This window comes from Chelonoidis abingdonii, chromosome 3 (assembly GCF_003597395.2).
Source record: "Chelonoidis abingdonii isolate Lonesome George chromosome 3, CheloAbing_2.0, whole genome shotgun sequence".
In the NCBI taxonomy this organism is placed as follows: domain Eukaryota; kingdom Metazoa; phylum Chordata; order Testudines; family Testudinidae; genus Chelonoidis; species Chelonoidis abingdonii.
Genome location: NC_133771.1, coordinates 202264868 through 202284593, shown reverse-complemented (window position 1 = coordinate 202284593; position 19726 = coordinate 202264868). Strand labels below are relative to the sequence as shown.

Below are 19726 nucleotides of genomic sequence, written 5' to 3'. Positions count from 1 at the left end.
GAAGTATGCAGTGGGGCCAAATTCATCTGTAGTGTAACTCCTCTGAAATCAACAACTACTACCACTTTGAGTATGTGGAAAGGGAGAATGGGTCTCACTGTTTTGATCCTTTTGTGCTGACTCCAAGATGGTTATTCAACTCGGCTGTCCTCTGGTGGTCAGCTTGAACTGACGGTTCAGTAGAGGCTCTGACAGATGATTGATATTCAGAAAGAAGCTCACAAACATTAATGCAACTAGTTTCAGTTAACTTTTCCCCATCCTGGCAAAATCAATCTGAGCCAAAATCATGGAAGCCATGGGCCTTGCAGCCTTTGATAATTTCTGAGATCCATATAAAATAATGGCAGGAACATAAATATCACTGGATATTTATGGGAAATGATGATGGACTTTCAAGTCGAGCAGCTGGTTTACATTTTGAAGGTTATCTTTGCAATTAAAACTACTAGACTTACTTGCTTTCTAAGTGCCAACTGTAATTAGCTGTGACATTTTTAAAGGATCCCCAAAACAAGGAGAACAATGCTTGGTGGCTCTGCAGGCCCAAAGGATCAGGTCATCTGATTGGAGGCTGCGGTGTTGCAGAACAAAACATTTTGATGTTAGTAAAATGAAACCATTCAACATTACCAAGACAAAACAATTAGATGGTTCTGAATTGAATTTTTTGGAACTTTCATTCCAGGAAAGTTTCAGCTTTTTGTTCCAATTAGCACAAAATTTCCTGCAGAACAAAAATTCTGGTTTTTGACCAGTCCTATTTGCAGCCTTCGCAGAGAGGCCAATGAAGGGCGATAAAGAATGATCTATCCTTCAATTAGAGGTGGTTTCTTCAAGTCAGGGTTAAGACACATGGGGGGGAAGTGAGGGGAAGCTGATGTGCCACATCTATTCTATAATAATGAAATAGAAGACTGCAGTATCCAGGACTGTCAAGCCATCGTCTTTCACGAACACTAAATTCACACCAGAATGTTACAGGCTCCGAAGTGGGCATCAATTAAACTGCAGGATTTTGATATAAAATTTCCATTTTCTTAAGACTGACAAATGGTTGGGTTTTATGACAGCTAGGCAGGTGAATCATGACGGTTTGTCCTTGCCTTTTCCAATTCCAGTTTCGCAGGCAGCACCTGACAGGCAGATTTTATAGTTTCAGAATTACTGGGGACAAACTTTCTAGGCCTCCAGATATCCAAATAACAACAGCTGCAAAAGATACATTTGTCTATGGCTGGTAAGGAGACTAAGCTCTCTCCTGTCAGGTTAGGATTTAAATACAATGATCCATGAATTCAAGACCTCCAGGCTTCATTATTGTGTTTCTCTGCACCTAGGTATGAAAACACATACCTTAAAAAAGCTATAAACCTTTAACAACACAATAGTACATGAACTTAGCAACCCAGGTCACTGGCCGCATGTTACCTTAGTCCTCCGCTGTCTTGCCTGGCTCTCCATGACATATCATGTCAAACATCAAGCTTCCAATCTTCATCTTCAAAGCTTTCATGGGATTAGGCTAAATTACATGAGGAACCATCTCATCCTCCATGCTCATGTGCTTCCACAATAGCTATGTTCTACTGGAACAACTGAATTATTATCTTCAAGAACAAAACTCACATATATAGTAAACAGAGCTTTCTCAGCAATCAGTCCACAAAATCTGGAACTCCACCCCAGAAGATATCAGATGACCACAAAGTTCTGAGACTTTTGAGCAAACTGCACACTTTGTCTAGGTATCCTTCTAATACAAAGACCACACAACAAACAAACAAAAGTAAACAAAGTCCAGTCCCTGCTGGTCAGAGAGAAGAAAGACAGAGCAATATATCTTTATATTAATACTTTATAATTCTGAGAGGCACAGAGGTTCTGTCTGTGCCATAGTATTTTCATATTGCCAGAGCTGTGGTAACCCCCTAGCAAGTCTCTAACATACTTTGAGTCCACTCACAACAGTGCATACAACAGCATACAATAGATCAACCAACTGTTGCGACAGTACATGCTCTGAGCCAGGCTAAGCAATGTTGTATCCATCATCATGTCACTCTGAACTGTTACAATGAGAGTGCAGAGAGCATGTGCTAGTGCAGCAGCCGCAATGGTGCAATTAGTCCTCCTAATGCAATCCCACAATGCTCCTGTCCGGCCTTCAGTGACAGTTATCAGAGCACAGAGCACTGGTTTCATTACCTGTGAAGATTCCCCCCCTCACTGCTACATGCAGCCCCAAAAAGAGCTGAGATGGTCTTTAGCTGATCCTGATTCTGCCCTCTCCGACCCTGAACAGCCAACTAGATTTTTATTTTCAAAATGGAAAAACAGTGTTCCCATTTTCTTTTCAAAAAATAAATCTTTATTGATGAAGTCTCCCACTGAGTTTGAAGGATGAGCTACAGTCACTTCTTGTGCATCCTGAGCTGAGACCAAAGACCAATTTCATAGCTGCAGCCCCATCCATGAGTGCCACAGGTGAAGACCATTGTAGATGAATGTGTACTGCTTTTAGCTTTATGCCTTACATATCTATCCTTGATTGCAGCAATCTGCGAGCTCTCAAAATCACTGTCCTAGGTGGCAGAGCTGCCCCCATCAGATCTTGTCATGGGATAAGAGCTCCCAGGTGTTTGACATCAACAGTGCAAGATCAGAGGTTGGGCTGGAGAGTGTCTTTGTAATTGCTTTATTGGTCTGTGCCTAAATGAGCTCCAGGATGCAATTCTCCATAAAAGACAGCCTTGGGTATTCTACTGTCAGACATACAGATCTCATGACCACATCATCTCAGCCGTGGTCTCACTCTGAAAGCTTCAATAACTGTGATGTTGCAGCACTCAAGGACCTTGATGTTTGGAACCAAATCTTGCCATTTAATTTCCATTATTCACTATAGGTGGAATTGGATCAAGTATTTTACGTGGCACTGATAAGTAGTCCAGGTATTGCAGTCATAGAGGAATGTGAAACAAATACATTCATAACTACTTTATAGTACAGACTTTGCATTTTTTAAGAAAATACTTTTAACAGTATAACCCATTTTTTTTTCTTTTCTTTTAACCTTGGTATATTAAAAAAAAAGGAGGAAAACATAAGGTTAGAAAACAGTACAACACTGTAGGTCTGAGTTTGAAAGTGAAGCACATCTGAAATAAATGTCCCTTGCTATGGGCTTAATCCTGATTCATGGTTCTGATCATGTGAACCGTGAAACACTACCAATTTCCATTGACTTGGAGGCCCTCCGCACCTCATAGGCTCAGGTCCATACCTATGGAAGTCATGGGCATGGCATATTATCAATACATATAGTTCCTACAGTAAATTTAAAAGATGATTGGATTTTTTTTTTAAGATTAGCACCTGTAGTTATACTAGCTAGAATGAATTTATTATAAAAGCTATCAACACTTATGGCTGAGGCCATAAACTGATCACAGCTGGAGTCAGAAGTGAACCTGTCACGGTACACTGCTGTGCAATTAGGTACATTTTGACATTTAAGACTTTAATAGCCATTGTCAGATATTGGAAGAGATGGGCGGCTTGTCTGTTTGCTTACAACCATTTGTATTTTCCTGTTCTTAAAAGATTTTTTCCTTCCTTGCTTCCAAACAGAATAATCTAAGATGTTTTACCCAACCTTTTGTAGAGTGTTAAATTATCCTGCTTCCTGTTCTTCTCCTCCCCCAATTTCATTATTTTCTTCCTTTCAGATCAACAGACACTTTATACATGATTTTATACACTTTATACAGCTATCTGAAAAAACTAGAATAACCACCAGGGGGCAAAATATAATAGCAATAAAACAGCAAATTAATCACATTTTATTGACTCCAGCTGCAATAACAACATTCCTAACCTAACTGAGAATGTAATTTATCATATTTTTACAATGATTTTATATTATTTATTAAATTTAGTAGATTAATTAGGATTACTTTAAAATTCATTTTATCATTTTTTTTTTATTCCACATATGGGCCCCAAATGTACAAAAACTTATGCATATGCTTATTTTTAAGCATGTGAGTTCAATGGGATTACTTTCATACTTGAAGTTAACCACATGCTTAGGTCTTTCCAAGATCAGGGCCATAATAGTCCAAATTAATCTTTTTTTATGATTATGAGTTTGTATAGCAGGGAAAATGTGCTAGGTGCTGTACAATATATAGTTAGTTCCTGAAGTCAAAAGAGTCGCAGCAGGGAAGAACTGGTCTCGCATTATACTTTATTTAGATTCAGACTATGAAGTTGAAATAACTTGAAGTACTTTAAACTAGGAGAATATTTACTAATACTTTGTGCAGATTTGCAATTTTAAAAATCTGAATATATTAATTTTATTGCAATTTACATAGTGTGAATATTTACTGTTTTTTCATCAGTGTTCTTTCATGTTTTACTTCTTTGACTCATTTGCCAAGGGTTGTTCTCTCTCCATCTCTCTCTCAGTCTGAAAGAGAAAACAGAAGATTTTAAAGTAAAATAGCCTAGAATCCTCTCTCCTTGACTCTTTATCCTCCACAAAACACACTTCTCCACAGAGGTTTCAGTATTCTTTCCGAACAACAAATAAATAAATAAATAACATTGTAAAACTGAAACTCTGAACAAGCATGGATTACTCAACTAAACTACAGCCTGATTACAGCATGATTACTGTAGTCACTCTTGTACTCCCAGCTGGGTGTTTGTACCCTTCCTCTTCTTCTCCTTAACCTCTGGACATATCCTGAAAACTCTTGTGCATTTTTTGTAATTTCACATTTCAATTTTCTCTCCTCCTCATCCAAATAGCACGCTTGCACCCATTTATTCTTTGACACTGGCAGCTCCAGAGGATTCTATTGCTTGTGAAGCGTATGGTCCTAAATCCTGGTCTGAGCTCTGTGTGCATAGGCCTATGGGGATTCACCTGGGCTGAGCTCTTTGCAATACTGGAACCTAAGTATTGTGCCTAAAGTCACAAAGGGTCCAGGTGGAAAGTGGAGTCCTGACTCCTGGATCCTTTTCTTGAATAGATTTAGAAACACAGGATTACAAGAATTGACATATTGGACCATACCAGTAGTTCATCTAATCCAGTAGCCTGTCTCTGACATTGGCCAGAACACTTTTCCCTCCACCTCCTAATTCTTGCACACCCCATCTGTCATCTCACAAATTCACAGAATGTCCTCGTCAACCTGCTTTTGGTGCTGGCCAAGATGGCCATGCATCACTCCCAGAGGAAGCTGGACAGGGGGAGTGGCTCTGGCAGACTGGGTGCCAGCTCATATCAAGGCTCCAGACCTCACTGAACCCTTACAAATATATACCAGTAACTGGAAACCAGTCTTGTTTACCTGTGTGTTAGCCCTATCAAAATCAATATTAGATGTTAAGTTGATAAGAATGTGTTTAGTGTTTTATAAAATGCTCCTAGGATGCTGCATACCGTATATTTTTCTCACTCAACTATACACCATATTATAATGTAACAGCAGACATTTGCATTGTATATACCCCTGTCAGTAGGACCCATCAAACAAGAAAAAAGCTTTGTGTAATGCAAATGATGGTCTCTCACAAGAAGATATGCTATGTGGCCCGCCTATCGTATCTTATTATATCTGCTTTCCACAGTAATATCTTTCACACCCCTGCGTTCTCTAGTCATTTCATTTGGGATACGATCCAGAAGGGAAATTCCCAACATAGCTCGTTCCATTGCCCTTTCAGCTACCGACATCCGCTGTTCTTCTCTCTTCGTCACTGCCCACGTTTCACTGCCATACAGCATGGCTGGCAGCACTGTTGAATTGAAGATATTTGTACGTGTAGTCTTGTCGATTTTTCCTTTGCGGATGTCCTTGATGGAATTAAATGCACACCGTCCTGCCCAAATCCTTCGTGAGAGTTCTCCATTCATGTCTGGGGGCATATTAACTTCTTGGCCCAAATATATATACTGTTCCACTTCTTCAATTTCTTCTTCTGTTACCGTTATACGGGCTTTTCGTAAGACGTCAGATTGCATGTATTTCGTTTTGCAACGGTTCATTTTCAGACCAACCTGACTGCTTTTCTTGTTGAGTCTTCATAGCATGCTCTGCAGTTGGTTGGTGCTTTCAGCAATTAGTACAATATCGTCTGCAAATCTGAGATGAGATAATCATTCTCTATTTATATTAACACTACTCCTCCAACTGATCTTGTTCATAACCGTTTCAAGGCAGGCGGTAAATAGTTTTGGTGAAATCGTATCTCCTTGCTTTATGCTCTTCTCAATTGGCATGCGGAGGGGAGTTTCGAGGAGAGTAATGTCTGTTGTACATCCAGTATTCACTTCCTTCAACAAACTGATGTACTGCGTGTTAATGCCCTGCTCTGCGAGCACCTTTAATACTGTGTTGAACTCGATGCTATCAAAGGCCTTTTCATAGTGACTGAAAGCAATGCACAGTGGGAATTTGTATTCCCTTGCTCTTTCTAGGAGCTAGCTATGGGTAAATATATGGAAGATCATGCTGAAATTTCTTCAAAACTCTGCCTGCTCTCTCAGCTGTTATTCATCCAGACTCTGCAAGTCAGTTTGTTATCACCTTTGTAAAGAGTTTATAGATATGAAAGATCAGGCATATAGATCAATAGTCCTTAAGATTTTCTCGATCCCCCTTCTTATACAGCAAGATGGTATTTCGACTCCTTCCAGCTTAATGATATTTTTCCTTCTTCAAGATATTGACTGAATCTTAAAGCGAGGGCCTTCCAAATTTTTTTGCCTCCTGCGGAAATCATTTCTGATGTGATTCCATCTTTGCCTGGAGCTTTTCCCTTCTTCATCCAGTGTAGTGTGCTTTGGACTTTGCTGATGATTACTGGGGGAACGCGTTCTTCTGACTCTTGGAGCATTGGGAGAGGGACGTTGATTCTTGATTTGAACAGTTCTGTATAGAAGTCCTTCCAGACCTCCTCCATTCCTGCTCTGTGAATTACTGTCTTTCCACCTTTGTTCTTCAATGCTGTTACGTTCAATCTATACTGCGCCAATTACCGCTTGCATGTCCTGAGGCTCTTGCGTGATTCAGCTGTTTTAAGGAGCTTTTCTTTCCAGAAGTTCTCAAAGTCATCCTTCAGTTTTTGCAGAAGCTTGCAGAAAATGGAGTACTCTAGGTTGTTATCTGAGCTCCTTTTCATACTTCTCCGCTTCTCTAACAATCTTTTCGTTTCGTTCGAGATTCTTCCCTTTGCCTTCTTCATCTTTTCAATTTCAGCTGCTTTTATGCAATGTCTCAGCTTGTCAGCAAAGATACTATAGTCCTCGTCACACTTTTCAGTCTGGCTCCAGTCAAACCCAGAAATCACTTTCTTCATCGAATGTCTTCAGGCACTGTTTCCTGTTTGCCATCTGTAAAGCTTTCTTTTCCACTGCTTCATCGAAAATCAACTTCACTCTAAGCAGGCGATGGTCACTGCCAATGTTGAAGGGCTGCACCACAGAGACGTCTTGAACGATACACCTTTTATTGACTAAAATATAGTCGATTTCATTCTTACTCTTCACGTTTGGCATGATCCACGTCCACCTTTTTGCAATCTTCTTTTTGTACCAGGTATTTGCCATGTTCAGTTCTTTCGTTTCTGCCATCGTTACCAGCCTTTCTCCTCTTTCATTTCTTTCGCCGCTGCCGTATCTCCCTATGAACTTTTCACCAGCTTTCCCTCGCCCGACCTTAGCATTGAAATCTCCCATCGTGATAATGTAAGTGGACTTTTGCATGAGGGCTCTTTTGAGCTCTTGGTAGAATTCTTCCACTTCTTCGTCCTCACTTGTACTTGTGGGAGCGTAGGCCTGGATGACCTTGAGGATAGCTTTTGATTCCATCTGAAGATGCAGCACACCAATACGTGATGATATTAGCTGGCATGATATGACTTTTGAAACCCAATCCTTACTGATGATAAATCTGACTCCTCCAACATTTCTAGCGCCATCTCCCTTTCCAAGCCTCACAGTGCTTCCATCCTTCCAGTTGACTTCCAACTCCTTTTGTTGGGTTTCGCAGATACCAAGGATATCGCATCTTATCCTTTTCTTCTCCTCCATCAGATGGTTTAATGTTTCCTCTCTTGCCAGTGACCTACAATTGTAAGTACACACAGCAAGCATTATCCTTTTCCATGTTGGCTTAGCACCTGACATTTTTAGCAACCTCTCACTCAATTTCCACTCTACCACCAAAGAACGATTTGACAACATGCAGGGAACTAAGACCCATTTATTTGTGTTGTTTTAGCTGCTAACTTTAAGCCATCCCACTGGTTAGGCATGCAGGCATACGTACCTCCTCAAGCTTAGCTAGCCTTCAACCTCTAAGGAGAAGGAAAAATGCTCTTTCCTCTGATAGAGCAATCCCCCTCCTTGGATTGGATAGTCCGATACCTTTGTAGCATGGTTAGAGCTACCAGGGCATACGCCCCGCTACCATAGTTGTCAGACGGCCAGGGTCACTGCTGCACCATGATTAGGCACTGAGGTAGGATTTTGCAGCATACCTTTTGAACATATATCTGTGATTCACCTGTACATATATTTTTATCTGCTTTGACCTCTCAATAACTCTCATTCCTTTTCCTTAGGTAATGAACCTTTAGTTAGTTTACTATAGTATTGGCTACCAGCATTGTCTTTGGTGTGAGACCTAAGATGGAGATCAACCTGGTGAGTGACTGGTCTCAATGTGAATATTTTGTGATTTTTTTCAGTGTAAGTGACCATTTATTACAAAGTCCATCCAGCTTGGCTGGGTGGCAAGCTAGACTGGCATGTCTAAGGGGACTGTCTGTGACTCCATTATAAGACTATTGTAGTACTTTGGGAGTTCACATTTGGTTCTGAGTTGGTGAAATCTAACTATAGAACATACCACTGCCCCCACTCATGGTTGTGAGCCACTGCAGACAGTGTGACGGGGTTATTTCTATGAGTGTGGGGCCTATTTTGGTCCCTCATCTGATCATGTCTCTGGGCAGAGTTCCTTCTGGGCAGTATCCATTGACTTATTAGATGCCTTTCAGGAGCAGTGGGCTCTGTCCAGTGTTCTTTGTTCATTGTCCCCTTCTGGTTCCCTGAATTTTAACCTTTAACCTCATCCCCTTTCCTGTTTTCTCCTTCATTGTCTCATGTAGTCACTTGTGGACTGGGTTTAATGGTTGCTCTCCCTTAGCTGAGGGGGTGAACCTTTAGTAGAGGGAGGCCTAGAACCCCTTGTCCCAGTACCCACAAATAGGACATTGGCCATAACCTGATGTTCCAGAGGAAGGTGCAAGAAACCTGACAGAAAACAACCATGGAATAACTTACCCACCAGGAAATTTCAATCTAACTCCCAGAAGGTGGGGTTATACCATGAAATACAAGGGTTTATAATTCTGGATGTTCTTGTTACTTATATCCACATCCAGTCCTTTGTGACTCCTGATAAGCTTTGGACCTCAATGGTATTTTGGGGCAGTGAGTTCCACAGGCTAATCATGAATTATGTAAACAAGTACTGTATCTTTTTTTATTGGTATTGAATTTGCTACCTTCCAATTTCATTCAATGTCTCCGCTTGTCCTTGCATTATGAGACAAGTAGAACAGAAGATTCCAATCTACCTTCTCCATACCAACTAAAAATTTGTATACTTTTATCATGTCTCCTCTTTTCCACCTCTTCTCTAAGGTAAGCAATCTCCATCTTTTCAGACTCTCTTTATAAGAGTCTTCCCACGTCCCTACTCAATTTTGTTGGTCCCATCTCTGAACCCTCTCCATTACAACTATATATACATTTTTCTGCAGGCAGCAGCATGGATCTGGGGAAAGAGAAACATAGTACAAACTCTTCTCCCCCATAACACACTTGGCCTTAAATTTCATGATAGCAAGCCCATAGCCACGAGGTGTTAATTTTCCTTCATTTTTAATTCCTGGGGAGACCACTGTCCTACTACTGTGGCAGAGGCTGATAAGTGCCTAGAAAGGCTGAACAAGGGGCTAAGATTTGCTCTGCCTCTGCATGAGCTGGGGTGAGCAACCTGCTCTCTGCACCTCACTCCTGAGCCAGTGGGTGTGTTACAGCACCAGCTCTCAGAATCACATGATTACAGGGGAATCTCAGATTTTATTTTTTAAAAAGATACACTCTCCCATCCTCATGGCTGGAGTCGAGAAAAACTTGAAAAGGGGCGCTTAAAGGCTCAGCCACCCAAAGGCAAATAAAAATAATCCCAAATTAGTATTTGTAAAAGCCTGGTGATTTTTAAGCTGATCTTGTGATTCCTTGAAGCCTGACTGGTGATTTTTGAATACACATCACTGCCAACTGGGGCTTCGGCCTCCTGCTTTGCGATAGGGCTAAGGGCAGGGCGATGGGCTGGGAGTGTGGGTGTTGCAGACACCAGAGGTGCCCAAGGCAAACAACAGTGGTCCGTTGCCCGGAGTGCTTCTGCGCCAATGAACACAGCAGGGGGAGAAGCAAGCAAAGTTTATTTGAGATCTCAAAGTGGTGCTGGGAGACTTGACATGCCTCAAATCCAGCACAGCTAAAACAAGCAGTCTGTTCCTTTATATCCATGAGAACTTTTCTCGCTGACTAGCAAGCCCCCGTTTCCCCTCCCTCTTCTGTCCGGCTGCAGCATTCTTTTCTCACACACTTCTTTGTCTGTCTTCCCCCTCCCTCTCCCCCTTGTAGAGTTACATTGAACAGTTAATGAAAGCTGGCGTGAATTAGGACCTTGTCTTTCTAAACCATTATCTCCTCTCCCTTGACCAAAAGTATGCAGGCCTCATTAGTTCTGCCTTATACCAGTTAAAACTGTATGGCAACTGATAAGGGACAGTGCACCTGGCCTTTTCTATTTATTGGCCTGTTAGGTCAATTAGAGTCTAAACATGGAAGAACTTTTGCTCATTTGAGGCCTAAAGAGGGAGATTTTACAGCCTTATTGCCTTTTACCTTCTAAGTTACTAGGATTATCCTTAGTGACACCAACATGGGGACAGTCACCAGCTCTGCCAGGTCCAGGTCGAGGTCCCAAGGCTGTGCAGGGATGGGGCTGACTGAGGGGCCATTACCCCCCACCCCAGCTTCAGTGCCTCCCAGCTGCAGGCGCAGCCAGACTCCCTTAGGGTGAGGATCTCTTTCTCTAGGACCCAGCCTGACCCGTGACTTCACCGTTGCCCTCTCAGGGAAAGGGCAAAGTGCCGAACTTCAGCATGGCCGCTCCGGCTTTCCTATCGCTTCATAAAGGCACGTCACAGGCAAACGGGCCGCGCTGCCCTGATCTAAGATGGCTCCTACCGCTACCATAAGGAAAAAGGCCACTTTGCCCGGGTCCAAGATGGCCGCAGGGCGTCGCGCACGCGCGCCTGGTCGGAAGCCGCTAGGCTACAGGCTGGGGCTTCCAAGCGGCTTTAGCGCCAGCAGTTGCCGGAAGTGGCGTGTCCGCGGTTTTAGTCGCGTTGCATGCTGGGAGGAATGGCCTAAGTGGGCGGCGGTGGCGGGAGGGGGCTGGGTCGGACCGAGGCGGGTGGTGTTGCTGCTGCTGCTGCGGGATTTGACCTGGGTTCCCCCTGATGGCGGCCGCCCCGGGAGGCCCCAGATAACGCCGGCCTGGTCCCTGTGCGGAGCCACCCTCTGCCTGGCCATGCCAGGCCCAGCCGCCCCTGCAGGAGGCCGGAGGTAAGAGATGGGGCCGGGCCGCGGCGCTCGGGTGACAGCGGGGAGGCGACCGGGTCAGGGCTGAAAGGTGAGACCCTGCCCGCCCCTGGGGAGAGCGTCCCGCTGCGTTGACTCAGGAGCCACCCGCCCCCGCCTCCCCACTGTGCCATGGCCCCTCTCCCCACCACACACAGACTGGGGGGCACAGGCAGTGCTGTGAGGCAGCAGCCTCGGAGGGGCAAGAAACCCCCCATCTGAGATCGCAGGAGCCCCGCCACCCCATCGCCCTTGGAGAGCCCAGAGCCTGCTCCTCTGGTCTTGTGTTAGGTGTGGGTCCGGTTTCTCCTGGGACCGGTGCCAAGTTCTTATCTTCTGACCCAGCGGCTGGTGTGTGAGTGAGTCTGACCAAGGCCTATAGGTTCCTCAATCGTTTCTTTCCCCACTCTTGTGCCTGGCTGTTAATGGTAAAGATGGGGAAGGCGGTTTGAAGGGCTGGTTTTTATTTTAGATGTCTGCTACCCTCCCCCCACCCACCCCCCAGTGGTGATGGAAACCTTCTGAATTTCACTTTGCTCCCACAGAGGAGTTAAGGCTGCTGCAACACTGAGGTAGTGTAGTGGTAAGTGCTGTAGAAAATCTTAAGTGAAGCATTGCATCCCTTGATGGCTGTCCTTTGGGTCAATAGATCGCCTTTATTAGAGGCAACTGTCATGTAGATGCCTGCTATCTGTTTAGTTCTCACTGTACTCTGATGAAGCCATACATCAACAAAACGCAATTGTTTGTTGGACGTATGTCTCTAACTAAAGGTCAGACAAAACTCTTCCACCCATCTTGGAAGATATTCCAAAGAGGTTGCTTAAGATAGAGGTTTCCTGTTAGAAATGGGATTTTTAGTGCACGTTTTGCTGTATTTAATTCCACTAAGTGCTATGGTTGGAGGATTGGGTAGAGTGGTATATGATATGCTATTGGAAATTTGAGTTGTGCTGTGTTGTTCACCACCCAAACTTTTCTTTTTGCCTTTGTATGACAAGGAGTGCTAGACACAATGTTTTAATAATATTCCACAAACAAATTAAGTAGTACTAAAAGTAATGTTATGCTATTGTTTTTCAAGCTGAGGAAGTCTGAAGTGGGCCAAAACAAAGTTGTCAAAATGCTGGAATGATTCTGCTTATTATTATATTTCAGCATATACCTATTTTCGGTATCGTATGTGGCTATCTAACACACTTAAAAAAGTTGTTTTCTTATTAGAGATGATGTCTAAAGAATAAACAGTAATGCTGTAGTTATTTTAAAGTGATCACTGAAGACCAGTGGTTGGCTGCTTGTTACTGGTGGCCCTGCCTGAATGTTTCACTCTTGACAGTTTCAATTTAATTTCAGTGTACTGCAATATAAAGCTCCTGTTACAGTGAACTTCTGCTCATAAGTTCTGTAGAAAATAAATCATTAAAAGAGGGTCCCACTGTATTACTAAGTAAGTAATTTGGTTCTCCTATGGTTTAAATAGAGAACTGCATTTCATTTGAGCTACGTTTTAGAAGTTGTGCTCTTTTTAAAGTGGTCTTGTTGAGTTCTGATTAAAAAGTGCTATTGGACTTTATTGTTAAACTTAATTATTTCCTTTTCACTTATTCAATAGCCATACTATTATGAAGTAGACTTGTGGAAAACTCAGCCTACTTAAGCATAGGAAAAAATGCTGCGTTATATGCTATGTGAGCGTCTATATATGCACACAAACTTGCATTTAGGATGGATTGTTTTAAAAAACCTTTTGTTTTAATTCCTCGGTATAACTCCTGTACCAGAAACCAGAGATGTAACTTAAAAAATACAGTATTAACAATTTTTGGGTGGGAAATGGGGAAGTCGCTTTGCGCTTTATTTTAAGTAGACCTCTTCCTCATGTGTGGTTGAAAGTAAATAAGATGCAGCTAAGACCTTTAAGCAGTTTTAAACCGCATTAACTTTTCATCTGCAGAAAAACTTTGAACTTAAGTAACTAAGCAAGCATACGCCCAAAACAGTAAATGTATATTTGTTGTTTCTTTGACTGACGTTAAAAAAAAAAAAAAATAGCAGTTCCACACAAACTACAGTGCTCAGCTGCTCCTGTAAAGGAGGAGGTGCTTGAACAGTGTCTTGTTTTTAAGTGAACTTCTTTGTTATAGTAGTTTCCTCTAGAAATATTTTTTTCTAAATTTAAAGGTTTGGGTTGGTGCTACAGGGAACAGTTATGTATTGGCAAGGATATTTGCAAGGTGACCTAATAGATCTTTTCCATTTCTATGAATCTAATATTTATTAAACAATTTGAATAATTTGTTTAAAACCTAAGAATCCTTTTCTGAATGAACAGAAGGAAGGTAATTGACTCCATTCACATTGACATTAGTGTGTTAGGAAGCAGGTATCTGGGAAAGGAAATATGAAACCTGAAGTTCATGTTTTCATTAGAAGACGATGGAAAACAGAGTGAGTTGTTTCAGGTCCTGGACTTATGCAAGTACTAAGTTGTTCTTAATATACCAGCTATATAGATGACTTAATCATTCATCAGATGATGTTTACTCTTGCTAAGCCGGTATAGCACAAGACAGCCTTGTGGGTTTTTTTCTTGTTATCTGTGAATACATGTTTTTGTATGTTGAAGGTAGTGTTTATTTGCTTTAAAACTGGTGAGCTGTAGCAACAATAAAACGGAGGCAGCAGTGACTCTTCTGCCTATTGGAGCAGTACTCCACGTACCAAACTTTGAGTGAACCTTACAATTGAGTATTCACCTCTGGGGTTGTTGTCATCTGCTTCTTGCTTTAGTGCATATTAAGTTTGAAGGGTTTGTTATATGTAGTTCAGAGCATGTTGTTCTGAAATATATCTGTAAGAAAAGTTGACTCAGAGTAACATAATTCTAATGGGGTGTAGTCGAGCACCTAAAATTTATACTTAAATGCTGAGTTTCATGCCAAAAAACATTGCTGACTTAGTTGAAAACCATTCTAAAGTGAAACTTCAGAAGCAGAATGCTAAAATTTGTGAGTCATCATGTAATTATGTATATTATGGATTAGTAGTTTACTCTGTATGCAACAATACAATGTGTATTACTGCAAATCTAGACCTTAAATTGCTTCACAGTCACTGACTATAGATGGCTACATGAATTATAGAAATACTCATTGTCCAGTAGTGAAGTTTTAGAAGATATAGCAACTGAAACTCGGTTATAGATTATTAGGGAAAAGTACTGAATCTGATTTTGTTAAGGGGATACTGTCAATTCACATTGGGCCAAAAATTTACATTGTGTATTTAAAAGTTTCCAAAATCTGCTAGAACTGGAAACATTAACTTAAGTGAAATTATTTTATTGTTTTTAAAAATTCCTTAGCTCAACATAATGATAGTTCCTAAAAACTGTAAAGTAAAATTTTAGTCCTGTCTCATTGGCCAGTTTGAGTGAAATACAAAAAGTAAAACAGCAAAAATTAAATGTATTAACCATGAAACAATTTAAAATTTTAGATTAGATTTTAAATTATTATTAGTAACCCAGGAAAGGACTTTAGAAAAAAGTTTAAACAACTGAGTCTCTTGAGTTTCGTTTTCTTTTTGCAACCTAGCACTTGCTAATGGAAGGCTTTGCAGGATATTTTAGAGCTTACTGGACCACAGAGAATTGATGTAAAACATTTATAAAGGGATTCAAATGAAAATTGTATTGATTATTTAAAAATGTTGTGTACATTGTTTTGTAAATACAAGCAGAGATTAATACAGTTCATATTTTTAGACAAAAGGACCATATTGGATCTAGAAAAGAGCTGTTCTCAACTGTTCAGTGTGTCCAAGCACTAATGGTGTTCTGGAACTCCTGCTGCTGAAAATCTTACTGTTGTGACAGAGAGAGAATCGAAAACATTGATTTATTTTTCAGGGTATCAAAGGTAAATCTTCTTGTGGACTTCACTGTTAAATTGTAACACTGAAAAGAAAATTAAGCTTAGTAATTAAATTTGAAACAAATATTCATTTATTTCAGTTTTGTCAGTAACTCTCTTCTTAGGATGGGCTTATTGGTAAGTAGGAGTGTTGGGAATCAGAAGATGTTTTTTTCTCCCTGTCCACTCCAATCATTCTAGAACAAAGAGTAGGTTTATATACTACATCTCTGATTTTTTTAATAATTTTTTCTTTCATTATTAGCACATCACCAGTGCATTGTCTAATGTTCTGAAGTTATTATTTAGAGGATTAGAAGTAAATATTCAAGGTCATGGCTCTCCTCTCTATTCCTATTCTCAAATGCATCACTTTGGTAATGTTTGCTCTGCTGTTGACCCAGGTGCAGTTGATCAATGCATTACTTGAAATTAGTGCTGGTTCAAGGCTTCCACCATATCTTCAGGGTCATGGAGGAAAAATGAGAATTTAGCTTGATAGGCCAGTGATGAGTAGAGTTCTTAAAGAGAGAGATGACTTTCCATAGAAAACAACACTTTGATGCCCTGAGGATCACAAATCTCATTCTTGTTGAGGTGGTCTTTGTTCCCATTTAAAAAAAAAAAAAAATCCCTGCAAAGGCAGACATAAAATGCTGTTGAGGAAGGGGAGATAATAGAAGTCAGTGACTGAGTCCATTTCCGTGTCAGTGCAGGTTTTTTCTCCTAAAGCACTTAAATATTTTAGTGATTGGTACTATAAGAAATTTCTAACAGCATATTTTTTAATCTTTTTTTTTTTCTAATCTGCTTTCAGGTGTCTCAAGCGATAGGCTTTCTTCCTTTCCCCCAGGGAGAATCAAATATGTTACAACATTTTATTGTTGGAATGTCTTGCTAATCACCTTCAGTTTTTCACTGAACATCTTCCAACTACTTGTAATTAAACTTTTTTTTACCATTTTAAATAGTTATCTGCCTCCTTGATACTTACACCTTTAAATATTTCTCCCTTTTAGCTCTTTTCTTTCCTTATTAGTCAATCCCTGGTCTCCTAATTTTGTAAGTCTTCTACAGCCTGCCTCTGAAATTGGATGCTCAGAACTGAGCACACTATTTTGAGTATTGTTTCAAGAGCTACATAGAAAAGGAGGTAAACCCTTGCTGCCTCTGTGTACATTTCCCAGAATTACATTGGTCTTTTTTTTCCTGCCATGTCACATTACAAACTAGCTGTAGCTGTGTAGTTGACAAAGCTGGGCTGTCACGGGGCAGGTGTGGGGCACCAGCTAGAGCCTGTTACCCCTCTGGACTCCCCATTCCCAGCCATGCTGCATCCGCCCCACTCACAGTCTGGCTGCTCCCTGGCTCCCAGCCCAGCTGCTGGCTGGGCTCTCGGCTCCAAGCTGGGCTGCAACTGCACCGTGGGGAGCCTTGATGCTGCCCAGAGGCTCTGGGCTCCCCACTGCGGGGAGTCCTTGGTGCTGCCTGGAAGCGCCTGCTCCCCACTACAGCTGGGCTCCCTGCAGGGAGCCAGAAGCTATAGAGTAGTCACTGAGCTCCCCACCAGCTGTCTGGAGGCTGCTGGCTCCATACAGGGAGCCCAGTGGCTTCACAGAGGCTCCTAGAAGCCACCCGGACTCCAGGCACAGAGCTTGCAGCTGGGAGCCCAACTGTGACAGAGAGCTGAGAGCCCCAGGGGTCATCTGGGTTTCCGGTGGTGGGAAGCAGCATAGAGCGCTGAGAGCTCAGGCTGTCTGCCCCCATTCTTCCACCAACTTAAGAGGGGCAGTATTCCTGGTGAGAGACGCACCACCAACAAAAGGAGGGTAAAGTGCAGTGTTCCCTCTAATTTTTTATGTCCATGTGCGGAACGAATTTTGTTATGTGCACCAATATGGAGGTGATTGTGACATTTCCCCTTCATATTGGTGCACGTAACAAAATTAATGTGGTTTGGGGAGAGCGAGGGGTTCAGTGTGTGGGAGAAGGCTGAGGGTTAGGGTGCAGGGGTGTGTGGGCTCTGGGATGTGTCTGTGGATGAGGGGTGTGGGGTGTGGGAGGGGGCTGGGACAGAGGTTTGGGGTGTGGGCTCTGGGGTGGGGCTGGAGATAAGGGGTTTGGCGTGCAGGCTGCCCTGGGGAGTGAGGATTCCCCCCAGCCCTCTCTCACCGCAGCAGCTCAGGGCAGGGGGAGAGGTGCCTTTCTGCAGCAGCTCCAGCAGGGCTGCGCTGGGCCGAGGAAGGGGCTCCTCTCCCTAGCAGCTCTGGTGGGCCTGGGCCGGGCTGAGGGAGGGGCTCATCTCCCCCAGCTGCAGCAAGTACATGGCAGGTCTGTGCTGGGGCTCAGGGCTGCAGTGGGGAGAGATGCCTCTCCCCACTGCAGCCCTGAGCCCCTGCGTGGGGCTTGATAGGCAGTTGCACAGCCACGCAGCTTATAGGGAACTTAGGTAGAGTGGACCTGAACCACCACAGTAATTACTGCATTGGTTGTAAGTTGACCTAACGTAGGCCCTTTGAAGGAGGTCTGTGGAATTTGACATTGATGTAACTTATGCTTTGTTTTCCAGTCTGCCCAATGTGTATACTGCACCCACCTGCCTCCTACACATTGCCTATAAATTTGGCCCACAGTTTAAATATAAAGGCTTCTAAATTGGTGTAACTCTCAAACCAAGGAATGAGAAGTAACTAAGGGAACAGTATATGAATGTGTAAATTTAAAGCAAGGGATGGTCTACTTTAATTTACAGTTTCTTCATTTCCAAGTAGTTGATAGAACATGTAAATTACACAAACTCCAACTCCCTTTATGCTCACACAGTGTTAAGTGCTTCTAAAATGGTTGGAGGTATCTAAGGATGTCTGTCTTATACCATCTTAAAAATCACCTCTGAATTTGGCTCTTACAGTTTGTGATTTATCTGAGGTTATGTCTACACTATAGTCTGTCGGCAAAATTTGTGTCACTCGGGTGTGAATATTCTACCCCCCAAGAGACAAAGTCACCAGCAGAACTGAATTTGGAAATGGGACTTCCCAAACTTGTGCTTAGGACGGTCACCACTACAGGGAGAATGACACTGCAGCAGTCGATGCAGCAGGGATTGATTTAGCTGGTCTAGTGAAGACCCACTAAATTAATGGCAGAGCACTCTCTGGTCGATCCTGGTACTCCAGCTTTCCGAGAAGAGTAAGGGAAGTCAACCGGAGAGCGTCTCCTGTCAACATAGTGCAGTGAAGATATTAGGGTAAGTCAACCTAAGCTATGTTGACTCCAGCTAGTTTATTCACATAGCTGGAATAGTGTAAGTTAGGTTGATTTACCCTGGTAGTGAAGACAAGCCCTTAGTCCATTGGACCACTCAGACCTGTCATCTGTCACTCTCTGGCCTCTTTCAGCATTATTGCTTTCCAGTTTTCACTCTCCCATTGAATATTTGTATTCCAGATTAAATTTCTTGAGATGTATATACTTTTGTATTTTTTATTTAGAAACTGATGAAACTAAGAGCTGGTATAATATAACTCACCTTGATCAAAATTAATTCGGAATATTTATTGCTCTTGTTTGCCTTTAAAATAAAATACAAATGTTCATTTGCATGGTGTTGTCAGTGAATCCTTTCAATAGTAGTCAGTTTGTCAGTAGTTCCAATGCCTTTATAATTGATAGGCATTGAAATATAAAGTTACAAGCTGAAAACTTGAAACCAGTTTGCAACAAGTCATGTAACAAGAAAGTAAGCTTGGCATAAAAATTCTTTTGAATGGTAGATGAAAGTCTGTACTGGACCTGCCTGAGAGATAAGTTTGCAGGTTTTAATCGTCTTCATGGAAAATGAGCTCTTTGTACAGGTTCTCCGCCAATGTGATATGGCCATTAAAAAAGCTAATGTGGTTTTAGGATGCATCAGGTGAGGTATTTCCAGTAAAGATAAGGAGGTGTTAGTACTGTTATACAAGGCACTGGTGAGACCTCATCTGGAATACAGTGTGCAGTTCTGGTCTCCCATGTTTAAGAAGGATGAATTCAAACTGGAACAGGTACAGAGAAGGGA

General features: G+C 42.1%; 1 protein-coding gene across 7 annotated transcripts in view; it reads left to right on the top strand.

Annotated features, from left to right (window-relative positions):
- Positions 1-11489: 11489 nt before the first annotated feature.
- Positions 11490-19726, top strand: part of AFTPH (aftiphilin) — a 63903-nt gene continuing 55666 nt past the window's right edge. For 6 of the 7 annotated variants that reach the window (XM_075064448.1, XM_032776561.2, XM_032776560.2 and 3 more), the window contains exon 1: positions 11490-11734. The gene's annotated coding sequence lies outside the window, so the exon portion shown is untranslated. The remainder of the gene's footprint in view (positions 11735-19726) is intronic. The other variant, XM_075064447.1, reaches the window with a different exon arrangement.